Below are 9912 nucleotides of genomic sequence, written 5' to 3' on the forward strand. Positions count from 1 at the left end.
GCACAATGCATTGTATGTGAAAGTGACACTTTCCAGGGAAACTCAACAGCTCTTCTAGCCTCACTCAGTATATTCCTGACTGAAGTTGAAGCATGCAGAGTAGTTCCAAACTATTCATACACTCCTGGCTAACTCTGAAGTAGCATGTACATAAGAAAGACACAAAGAACTCGCAGAAAGCAAATCTGGAACAGATTTTAGATAACCTGAACTTCTCATGTGCTTCTCTACCCATACACAGGTCCATATGCAGAGAACAGAACTCTTACTGTTTGAAGTACCTGAGTGCAACCTCTGTACAATCACTGCCTTAACTCTAAGCTATGCAGAAACAGCGTAACTTTTAAGAACCAGGCTAAAATAAAAGAATGAAAAAATAAAATGGAGCAGTGACATCAATGACAACACATCATAGGGGAGACATCTCACAGGCAAGTTACTAAACAATAAACAAACCAACAAAAACAGGAACAACCGCCTTCTTAGCCCAGGCAAGTTACTAAACAACAAAAAAACAAACAAAAACCAGAACAACAACCTTCAGCGGAGAAATACCAGAATTTATAGTTCCTACAATATATTATCTAAAGAGTCCAGTTTTAACAAAAAGAAAAGTGGCACAGGCAAAGAAACAAAAAAACAGGAAAGTGTAACCTATACTGAGAGAAAAAACAGTCAAGAGAAACTGTCAGTGAGTATCCCCAGATGTTGAAATTAGCAGATAAGGCTTCAAAGAAAACTTTAGACATACAAATAGGGACTTCCTTCGTGGTGCAGTGGTTAAGAATCCACCTGCCAATGCAGGGGACATGGGTTTGATCCCTGGTCCAAGAAGATCCCACATGCCATGGAGCAACTAAGCCCGAGTGCCACAACTACTGAGCCTGCGCACCTAGAGCCCATGTTCTGCAACAAGAGAAGCCCCCACAATGAGAAGCCCGTGCACCCCAACGAAGAGTAGACCCCACTTGCCGCAACTAAAGAAAGCCCGTGCACGGCAACGGAGACCCAACGCAGCCTAAAATAAAGTAAAAAAAAAACATACAAATATATTTAAAGAACTACAGGAGGGCTTCCCTGGTGGCGCAGTGGTTGAGAGTCTGCCTGCCAATGCAGGGGACACGGGTTCGAGCCCTGGTCTGGGAAGATCCCACATGCCGCGGAGCAACTGGGCCCGTGAGCCACAATTACTGAGCCTGCGCGTCTGGAGAAAATGTTTAGAGAAATAAAGAAAAGTATGATAATAATTAGTCAATGAATAGAAATGCTTAATAAACATACAGGAATTACACAAAGAGAACCAAATGGATTTGAGTATAATAACTAAAATAGGGCTTCCCTGGTGGCGCAGTGGTTGAGGGTCCGCCTGCCGATGCAGGGGACGCGGGTTCGTGCCCTGGTCTGGGAAGATCCCACATGCTGCGGAGCGACTGAGTCCGTGAGCCATGGCCGCTGAGCCTGCGCTCCGCAACGGGAGAGGCCACAGCAGTGAGAGGCCCGCGTACCGCAAAAAAAAAAAAAAAAAAAGGAATTAATAACTAAAATAATAAATATGCTAGAGGGGTCCAACGGCAGATTTAAAATGAAAGAATCAGTGAACTCAAAGATCATTTAATAGAAATTATTCAATCAGAAATACACAGAGAAAAAAAAACAGGAAAAAAATTAAATGAGCCTCAAAAACCTATGGAATAATATACAGGTAATGGGAGTCCCAGAACAACAGGAAACAAAGGACAGAAAATATATTTGAAGAAATAGTGGCCAAAAACTTCCAAAATTTAAAGAAAAACATTAAACATCCAAGAAGCATAAAAATACCAAAGTAGAATAAACACAAAGGGATTCACACCTAGACACATTGTACTCAAACTATTGAGAGTCAAAGACAAAAAAAGGGAAAATATTTAAAGCAGCAAGACAAAAATTTACTCATCACAACATGATTAATTGCTGACTTCTCATCCGAATCAAGAGAGAACAGAAGGCAGTTGACAACTTATCAAAGAGCCGAAAGAAAAAAACTGTCAACCAAAAATTCAATATCGAGCTAAACTTTTTTTCAAACATGTAAAATGAATACATTCCAAGATAAACAAGGATGGAGAATTTATTGCTACCACAGTTGCCTTACAAGAATGCCCACTCTCAACAACTTTTATTCATCATAGGACTGGAAGTCCTAACCACAGCAATTAGTCCAGAAAAAGAAATAAAAGGTATCCAAATTGGAAAGGAAAAGTAAAATTCTCTCTATTTGCAGATGACTAATATATCAAAAATCCTAACGACTCCACCAAAATTTCATTAGAACTAATAAATAAAGTTTCAGGATATAATTTCAATACATAAAAATCAGTTGTGTTTCTACATATTAACAACAAACTATTAGAGAGAATTTTTTTTTAAAAATCCCAGTTTACAACTGCAGCAAAAATAAAATAAAATACTAAGGAATAAATGTAACCAAGAAGGTGAAAGATCTGTACAGTGAAAACTATAGAATGTTACTGAAGGAAACTGAAGAAGACACAAATAAATGCAAAGACATTCTGTGCTCAAAGATTGGAAGAAGGATATTGTAGAAATATCTACACCACCTAAAGTGATCTACAGATTCAATGCAATCACTATCAAAATTCCAATTCCATTTTTCATACAAATAGAGCAAACAATCCTAAAACTCATATGGAACTACAGAAGACCCCAAATAGCCAAAGCTATCTTGAGAAAGAAGAAAGCGGGAAGCAGCATGATTCCTGCTTTCAAAGTACATTACAAAGCTATAGTAATCAAAACAGTATGGTATTGGCATAAAAAGACACATAGACTAATTGAACATTATAGAAACCCAGAAATAAATCCATGCATAGTCAATTCATCTACAGCAATGAAGCCAAGAATATTTAATAGGGAAAGGATAATCTGTTCAATAAATGGTGCTGGGAAAACAGGATGGCCACATGTAAAAAGAATGAAACTGAACCACTATCTTACACACCACACACAAAAATAATCAACTTGAGATGGTTTTAAGACTTGAAGGTAAGACCTGAAATCATTAATACTCTTAGAACAAAACATAGGGGGTAAGCTTCTTGACATTAGTCTTGGCAATAATTTTTTGAATTTGACACCAAAGCAAAGGCAACAAAAGTTAAAATAAACAAGTGAGATTACATCAAAGTAAAAAGCTTCTACACAGTAAATAAGACCATCAACAAAATGAAAAGGCAAATCATATCTCTGACAAGGGATTAATATCCAAAGTGTATAAAGAATGTATATAACTCAATTGCAAACAATATGATTTAAAAATGGGCAAAGGAAGTGAATAGACATTTTCCCAAAGAAAACATAAAAATGGGCAACAGGTACAAGAAAAAATGTTCTACATCACTAATCATCAGGAAAATGCAAATCAAAACCACGATGAGATATCACCTCACACGTGTTAGAATGGCTATTATCAAAAAGACAAGAAATAACAAATACTCACAAGATATGGAGAAAAGGGAACCCTTTAACACTGCTGGTAGGAACTTAAATTGGTGCAGACACTATGGAAAACAGCATAAAGAAAAATTAAAAATAAATCTAACATATGATCCAGTAACTCCACTTCTGGATATAGATCCAAAGGATCTCAAGGAGATATCTGCACTTCCAGGTTCACTGCAGCATTTTTCAAAACAGCCAAGATAAGGGAACAATCTAATTGTCCATCAATGAATAAATGGTAAGTGGATAAAGAAGATGTGAAATATATATATATAAATATATACGTATATATTTATACACACACAAACCATGGAGAATTATTCAGCCCTGAGAAAGAAAGAAATACTGCCATTTGCAACAACAAACATGGCACTTGAGGGTCTTATTCTAAATGAGACATCAGACAGAGAAAGACAAATGCTATACGATATGGAATTTTGAAAAGCCAAACTCAGAAACAGAGACTACAACGGTGGTTACCAGGGGCTGAGAGGTGGGGAAAAGGGGAGATATTGGTCAAAGAGTACAAACTTCCAGTTTAGGATGAGTAAATTTTGAGGATCAGTCTACAGCACAGCAGTTACAGTTAATAATACTATATTGTATAGTTCGAAGTTGCTAAGAAAGTAGATCTTAAATGTTTTTGCTATTAAAAAAGAATGGTAATTACGTGATGTAATGCACTATATATGTATATATGTATAATGTATATACACCACCTATATACATATACACACACCATATATATGATATGTATATTATATATACATATATAATAAATATACATATATATGATAAGAATAATACAAAGAGAATGAAGTTATGTGGAGTACAGTTTCTATATTTCGCTGGAATTAAATTAGTATTAAGCCGAAGTAGACTGTGAAGTTACATTGATGAATTAAAACAAAATAAAATAATGCATATTGTAATCCCTAGAGTAACTATTAAGAACGTAACTGAAAAGATATATAGAAAAAAAGGGTTTCAACATGGCACATTAACCATTTACACAAAATAAGGAAATAACAGAGAAACAGAGGAACAATAACAACAAAGGAGGAATATAAAAACTAAACAAAATGGCAAATGTAAATCCAACCATTTCCTTCTTACTTTAAAAAGAAAATGTGATAAATATATAGAACGGAATACTATTTAGCCTTTAAAGAAGGAAATTCTGACATTTGCGACAACGTTGATGAACATGGAAGGAAATAAGTTGGACCCAGAAGGACAAATACTTCATGATCTCACTTATATGTGGAATCAAAAATGGTCAAACTCATCGAAGCAGAGAAAATGGTTGTTGCTAGGGGTTGAGGGTTGGGGAAAATAGATGTTAATCAAGGAGTAGTGAGTTTCAATTACGCAAAATGAGTAATTCTGCAGATCTAATGTACAGCATTAACGATAGTTCATAATACTGTACTGCATACTTGAAATTTGCTAAAAGAGTTGATCTTAAGTGCTCTCACCACATAAAAAACGATCGTAACATGTGAAGTGATGGATATGTTAATTGGCTTGACTGTGATAATCATTTCACAATGTATACATATATCAAAACACCACAATTTACACCTTAAACATATACAATGTTGGTCTGTCAATTACAACCTCAATAAAGCTGGGGAGGAAATCCCATTGCCTAATAAATTAAGACCAAGCTCCCCTATCTGGTATTCATATTCTGGATCCAACCTAATTTTCCAGCCTACGTTAAATGCTTACTACAATAGACTAAATTAGATAATTCTCTACTTTTCACAAATACATTTTCCCATCTTTGGCCTTTGTCCAATTTCTACTCATCCTTCAACTCCAAGCTCAAATACAACCACATCCATGAAGCATCTCGTGATGACCCAAACTGCCACATATTACACCAATTTGTATGCAACGTACCTTTCATACTCCTTTGTAAGCTAATGAGACAGTGTTACCTCCATAATGCCTTACTTCTTATGCACTTCGTTGATTAGTGCTACCTGTGCCTCATAGAAAAATCCATTAAAGAGAAAACATTTTTGTGACATGACACCTGTACCATCTCATTACAAACAGACCACTGAAGAAATATTTGTAAATAAGCCCTAGAAATATTTTTAAGTTATTTTAAAAATATTAACTGATGAGTTTTCAATAATGTAGCTATGACTTGTCAAAGATAAACATATGTTAAAATAATGCAAATACTAACTGTAATATTCTGATGATGGTCTAAAATTTCTAATTTACGCTGATTGGAAAAAATATCTTCATAGGGCCGAACATTAAGCAATCAAAATCATCTACACAGAATTTAAATGCATTATTTCAGGACCCTCTACTGTAGGAAATGAAATAAGATTCATACACACCCAATCCACTCACATGTAGGTTACCAACCTGAAAGAGTCATTGGATCTTTACAGGAATAAATTCTTTGGTGATAAAAATTACACACTTCTAGGGCTTCCCTGGTGGCGCAAGTGGTTGAGAGTCCGCCTGCCGATGCAGGGGACATGGGTTCATGCCCCGGTCTGGGAAGATCCCACATGCCGCGGGGCGGCTGGGCCCGTGAGCCCTGGCCGCTGAGCCTGCGCATCCGGAGCCTGTGCTCCACAACGGGAGAGGCCACAGCAGTGAGACGCCCGCGTACCACAAAAAAAAAAAAAATTACACACTTCTAAACCTTTTATTTGGCAAGTACCACAATAGACTTGAATGTTTGATGCCAGGTTTAATCCTAGTAAAGAGATTTAATGATAAAATCACCCATTAAAGTAACCATCCATCTATTTTCTACAAGCTAATCAAGTTTATATTAATTTCATCCACATTAACCAGTTTATGTTTATACCCATAAGTGGTTGAAGAATGAATGACCTAGTTATTTAAGTTTTGGTGTCTGCTGAAATGCATCTTTGTTAGACTGATCTCATTTCCTGCGGAAACCAATTTCATTTCCTTTATGACAGAGCACCAGGCCAGAATGGCAAGCGAAAAGCAAGCAACATAAAGTACCAGGGACTTCAGGAAAACCTCCATCTCTGTTCAATGAAACATTCCCATCATTAGGCATTAACTTGCTCAAACTTTTACAGGTTACACCTGTAACACTAACCAACTTCAACAGTTCACAGTGAATTGATATATGCTCAATAAAACTAGCAATTTAGTTGTCATAGTATGCTCAAATTCAGATTAGCAGTCTGAGTACCTGTAAGGCTACTACCACATTTTACCTATGTAACTTTAAACCTTTAGCTAGAAACACATTTTTAAAGGACAATATAAAAACTCAACTTCTTAAGTAAAGCTTTATCTTCAAAGATGCCTAATTGGGATATGTAAATGTATTCTGGCCTTTGAAAATTCATGTTGAAATATGAAATACTTTTTGCTTTTCTGAATTTGACTTCTAAATTTGATTTTCCCACTAACTTATTTATACAATCTTTCAAAAGAATTTTTGAAAATTTTATTCAAAGTGGAATGTTGGGATCTGGTTCAGAAACTCATCAGGAAATCGGCAATATGATGGTAGACAGCCACTGAAAGGAAAAAAAATGAAATAAAACACGATGCTGTGAAACATCTAAGGTTAATTTCAGGGACCTCGAGCAGAAGCATTTCATTAAGTTAGAAACTGGAGTAGATATTAGTAGTCTCCAAACCTCTTTCCCTGTACACTGTATATTACTTTCCTAATGCCGCTGTGACACATTACCGCACATTTAAGGCAATACAAATTTATTCTCTTACAGCCCTAGAGGTCAGAAATCTGAAACCATTGGGCTAAAGTCAAGATGCGAGCAAGGATGATTCTTCCTGGAGGCTCTGAAGGGAGAATCTGGTACCCTGCCTTTTCCAGCTTCTAGCGGCCACCTACATTCCTCGGCTTGTGGCCCCTTCCTCCATCTCCAAAGCACGTGACTCTAATATCCGCTTCCGTTTTCACATCCCCTTCTCATCTTTTGTAGTCAAATCTCTCTGAGCCTCCCTCTTATGAGGACACTTGTGAATACAGTTAGAACTTACCAACATAATCCAGGACAATCTCCTATTGTCAAGATCCTTAACTTGCATCTGAAAAGTCTCTTTTCCCATATAACGCATTCACAGCTTGCAGGAACTAGGAACTGGATATTGGTGACAGCAATTCAGCCTACCATATACTCTATAAGCAAATATTTTGAACATTTATTTGCAAAAAGGAGCATATTAAAATGTTATTTTCATCACAGATCTGTACGCCAGTACTTACATATATTACAAAATATTAAAAATGAAAATTAATATGATAAACAATATTTTCTATAAATTTTATTATAATTGTAATAAATCATTTTTTGCTTGGGTTATGAATATAATGTGACTAAATATGCTTCATTATTTTTAAAACCTTAAGATTTAAACTTTGTGATACAATAATAGGAAGGCTGGTTTCAAGTTCAGTCTATCTCAATAATTTGTTTTAATGGCTTTTGAAACTGCAAAAGAAATGTCACAAACAATGCACAGATCCAAATGGAAAAGGATTCATTCTAATCCACCAATTATAAAAGGATTTTGTTGAAATTCAGCTACGAACTCTCCATTTTGCCTGTTGTCAGTCAGTTCTTAAACTAATCACACAATGTTTTATTTTTATATTTTTAACAAATGGATTCAAATTTCACTTTACCTCATTATTTAAACAATTAGAAAATTTGACATTCACGTTTTTTAAAGTCTGCTTATGTCAGAGATTACATACGTGACACATTTAGACCATTTTCAGCAATATACTGATGTAATTTAAAAAACATACTCGAACATCCATTTTCAAAATGTTCTCTCCACGGTAAGATTACTTGGAAAACAGGTGCTTTTTCATTGTAAAAAATGTCATCTTCACCCTGGAAATATCTTTAGGGGAATATGCTATGAAAAGCTCCCAATCATCAATCACTGCAAGTCTGGAACAGTTAAATTTCTGTAAAATTAAACCTTCAAATTAAGTACTTGGCCACAAAATTACAAGAAGACTGTCCATGGTGTAGCCACTGCACATCTCATTTTAAAGTACTATTAAAGAACCTGCTATATAAAAAATAAATTAAATAAAATTCAAAAATAAATAAATAAATAAAGTACTATTAAGATTTTATATTCTGGCTCCAACTTCTTTGCTTCAATAGCTTGCCTAAGAAAGAAAGTGCGAGTTCCATGTAAGGAGCTAATTCTGTGAACTTACCCAAGATTCTCATTTTATTTCTGGTCAAGCAGCCACTCCATTAATGGTTATATCTGCCCATTTTCCTTCATCAACACCATCCTCATCCTACCCAAATCCTTGCTTTTGCAAGAGACTTTTTCACTATTGAGAACACAATCTTCTCCGCAATATTTCAAAATGTTTTTTAAAAGTAGCTCTTAAGGATTTTCATTATTGAAACAAAATCAATGCAATTCTATGGCCCATCTCCCATGCTGCATAACAGTCCTACTTCTTTCACTTTTTATTCAGCAATGCTTTCTCTATGTCTTCCGGCAATATTTCCTAGCACTAAAATGCATCTTTGTGTGTGACATGGTTTCCTAGTATTACTGGTATTTCGGCCAGTTTTAAGATAGTAAGTGTTTTCCCCCCCCAGAATGTGACTTTTTGTCTTCCACTTTTAAAGAAGACACAATAAGAAGCTGCTAGATATTTTTCAGGGACACCGCAAGTCATGAAACTCAAACCTCATGATCTAAATATTTAGTTTCCCTGTGCACATGTGTAGAAATCTCACTAGGATACGTACCTAGGAGTGAATATCTTAAATTAGTGTGTGCACACCTTCTACTTTATTAAATAGCCACAGTTTTCCAGTATACATTCCTGCCACAGTTGGGTGGAAATTCCTATTGCTCCACATTCTCACCAACAGTAATACTCCCGATCTGTGAAATGATCCTTCATTGTGCTTTTAATTTGTATTTCCCCAGTTAATAATGAGGGTTGATAATGTTTTCATATTATAATGGTTCATTTGTATTTCCTTTTCTGTGAAATGCCTGTTCACTTCTATCTCTTTTTTTCTCTGGTCATCATTCACATAGATAGGAATAGTCTATGTATCCTGGATACTTCTAGGTCTCAAATTTTGTGTTTTGGTATGCAACAAACCAAATAATAAAACTAGGTTTTCCTTTGAGGGTCTATACTTTTTACTTTGTTGTTAAAATACATTTTCATAGGGCTTCCCTGGTGGCGCAGTGGTTGAGAGTCCACCTGCCGATGCAGGGGACAGGGGTTCGTGCCCCAATCCGGGAAGATCCCACATGCCGCGCAGTGGCTAGGCCCGTGAGCCATGGCCGCTGAGCCTGCGCGTCCAGAGCCTGTGCTCCGCAACGGGAGAGGCCACAACAGTGAGAGGCCCGCGTACAGCAAAAAAA

General features: G+C 36.1%; 1 protein-coding gene across 1 annotated transcript in view; it reads right to left on the bottom strand.

Annotated features, from left to right (window-relative positions):
* RYR2 (ryanodine receptor 2) overlaps positions 1-9912 on the bottom strand; it is a 510734-nt gene that overhangs the window by 469183 nt on the left and 31639 nt on the right. The gene's annotated exons all lie outside the window — the stretch shown is intronic.

This window comes from Neophocaena asiaeorientalis, unplaced genomic scaffold (assembly GCF_003031525.2).
Source record: "Neophocaena asiaeorientalis asiaeorientalis breed wild unplaced genomic scaffold, Neophocaena_asiaeorientalis_V1.1 scaffold166, whole genome shotgun sequence".
Lineage (NCBI taxonomy): Eukaryota > Metazoa > Chordata > Mammalia > Artiodactyla > Phocoenidae > Neophocaena > Neophocaena asiaeorientalis.